A 3160-nucleotide genomic window follows, 5' to 3' on the forward strand; every position below is an offset into this window, starting at 1 on the left:
AAAGACGTTGCTGCGTGAACCCGACTTGGTGCCTGTGTTGTTCATGTCGCCACTGGCTTGGAGGACCTGTGACAGCTAGGGGTTATCCCGAAATAGAAATAACGAATTTCTACTAAAACCAATAAAGTCTATGATATTACTGAAAGGAAGTCTTTCTCCAGCAATTTTTGTTACAGAGCATCTAAATTTTTTGAAACAGATTCCCAAAACTCCAGTATGGGTTCGAGAGGAAGAGAGGCCTCCTGACTTTCAGCTGCTGAAGAAAGGACAAAGCAGCAATTCTGGAGAAGTAGTACAGATCTTCAGAGATGCCGTGACAGCAGCAGATGTTGACGGTTCTGGTGCCTTGGACGCACAGTGTGAATCTGCTTCTTCCAGCTCTTGGAGCAAGTGGACCAGTGATGAGGAGGAGCAAGGCTTTGTTTCTTCTCTTCTACCAGGAAACAGACCAAAGGCAGTGGATACAAGACCACACCCGCACACAAAAAGCAGCTAAGGAGAAAGAAGGCTGCTCAGAACGTGGACTCCAAAGCAGGAGAACAGACCGTGTCAGAGGTTACCGTGCAGCTGGATAATTGCAGATTAGATAGTCAGGAGAAAGTGGCCACTTGAAAACTTCCTTTAAAGAAAGGAAGTACTCAGATGTCACCTGGCCCTTGGTGTGACAGACTTAACACTTCAGCCGTTTCTGAACATAAACACGGTGTATCACAAGTTACGCTTGTAGGCTTAGGCAAGAAGAGTGCTGAGCATTTCAGGAGCAAATTTGCCAAGTCTAGGTTCTGGGTCAGCCTCTGGTTTGGTACGGGTGCGTCCTGAGGTTGCGAAGGCAAACTTACTCCGAGTTCTGTCGGACACTCTGACTGAATGGAAGACAGAAGAAACACTGAAGTTTTTATATGGCCAGGACCACAATTCTGTGTGCCTGAAACCCTCTTCAGCCTCTGAGCCTGATGAAGAACTTGATGAAGATGACATAATTTGTGACCCAGGTAGTTGTGATCCTGCCCTGAGTCAAGCTCAGAACACCCTGGACGCAACACTGCCCTTTAGAGGCTCAGACACAGCCATTAAGCCACTGCCAAGTTATGAGAGCTTGAAAAAGGAAATGGAGATGCTGAACCTGAGGGCCAGGGAGTTCTACAAAGAGCGCTGTGTTTTAAATGAAGACACTACCAAGTCTCAGGACTCTAAAGAGAATGTGCTTCAGCGTGATCCCAGCTTCCCACTGATAGACTCAAGTTCCCAGAACCAGATTAGAAGACGGATTGTTCTTGAAAAATTAAAGTATTGCCTGGACTTTTGGGTCCTCTTCAGATTACAATGGGAGATATTTACACTGAACTTAAAAACCTCATTCAGACGTTCAGATTATCAAATAGAAACATTATACACAAACCTGTGGAATGGACTTTAATTGCTGTGGTCTTGCTGTTACTATTGACACCGATTCTTGGCATTCAGAAGCATTCTACGAAAAATGTGGTTTTTACACAGTTTATAACCACCCTGCTGACAGAATTGCATTTAAAGTGTGAAGATCTTGAAAAATTAACCATTATATTTAGAACCAGCTGCTAGCTAACAAGAATGGTGTAAGTGAGGAAGACAGAAGAGGAATGCTCCTCACCAGACCTGGTGTGTTCGCCAGTGAGAGTCCATGAGTGACTGATGACTAAGTGTGTAACTTCCTCAGACACAGAAAAGCCATTACCCCAGCAAGAAGGAAGCTCTTACATCCAGAACCTCAAAACACAGGATTTGAGGGGAAAATGAAGTCTTAAACTGGAATTTGAATGAATATTGGAGAAAATTTAATTACCTTTATTCTTTTTGACTGGTTACAACCAACACAACCAAAACTTAAGAAAATGGTAATTGTGGCCTATTGTAAACTCTATCATTCAAATAACAGCAAAGTTAGGTCAATAAATGTGATCTTCAGTGAAAAAAGAAAAGGAAAGGAAAGGAAAGGAAAGGAAAGGAAAAGAAAGGAAAGGAAAGAAAATTGGGCTGGAGAGATGACTCAGTGGTTAAGAACACTGACTGCTCTTCCAGAGGTCGTGAGTTCAATTTCCAGCAACCACACGGTGGCTCACAACCATCTGTAATGGGATCTGGTGCCCTCTTCTGGTGTGTCTGAAGACAGCTACAGTGTACTCACAGATATAAAATAAATAAATCTTTTAAAAAAGAGAGAGACACGAAAGTTAGGCAAGGCCCCTGCCACAGTTGAGTACTCCAACCAGTGGGAGCAGAATAAATGTATGACAAAGACATGTTTCAAAGGAAATCCCCATCCCTAAATTCTGATTGGTGGAATAACTTGGCACAACTGTTTGTAGATTTTAGGCTTAAAAATCCCTATAGGATCTTGACTCAACTTCGCAGTTCAGCTCCTGAGTCTCAATAAAATATCCCTGTCTGATTGAGTTTGGTGTTTATGTGGTTTGTGAAATGACTCCTGGACCTCAGCACTCTCAGCCTCTGAATTGCTCTGCTTTGCCTCAGAATAACTCTAGCAAACTTTGTCATCTTTTGGTTCCTTTTCATTCTCTACTTGCTCTGTCTTTACCTGTGTCTAGCTTGTTCTGTCTTCAGTTTATCTCTGTAAAACTCTTCTCAGTAAACCAGCCTCCTTCCCACTTTCTGGGCTGCTTTACTCTCCCTCTCAACTCTACTGCATTCCTGTGCTGCACTCTCTTCCTCCCGTCCTGCCCTGTCTGTCTCCCCTTTAAGTAGCTTCCCTTTCCACTCTTCTCAAAAGAGTTGGGTGTATCCTATTCTGTCAAACCTTTCTCTGATTTGTCACTTTGTCTGCCACTCAATTAGGCATCACTTTCAAACATCGGTGCTTCCTTCTACAAATTAACTTTACCCTCATTGTTTGAGACTAAAGGTGAGTACTAAAAGTGTGTCTGTATTCCAGGATTAAAAGTGTGTGCTAAGGGCCGAATCACACCCTGACTAGAAACAGGTTCAAATATCCTGTAACAGGCTCCTTTGTCTGACCATGGCGTTCTGGCTCCGCCCAGTGCTCCCCTGCTGGGCTGGGATGATGTGGGCACCCTGGTGGGCATCATAAGGCCTCCTGCTGCTCTCTGCAGTACAGCAGCTGCCCCGCACCCAGGATTTCTAAGTCTTTTTTTTTTTTTTTTTT

General features: G+C 43.7%; 1 pseudogene; it reads left to right on the forward strand.

The window, feature by feature from the left end:
- Positions 1 to 1654, forward strand: part of LOC110285930 — a 4855-nt pseudogene extending 3201 nt beyond the window's left edge.
- The last annotated feature ends 1506 nt before the right edge of the window (positions 1655 to 3160 follow it).

The sequence above is a fragment of the Mus caroli genome, chromosome 19 (genome assembly GCF_900094665.2).
Source record: "Mus caroli chromosome 19, CAROLI_EIJ_v1.1, whole genome shotgun sequence".
Classification (NCBI taxonomy): domain Eukaryota; kingdom Metazoa; phylum Chordata; class Mammalia; order Rodentia; family Muridae; genus Mus; species Mus caroli.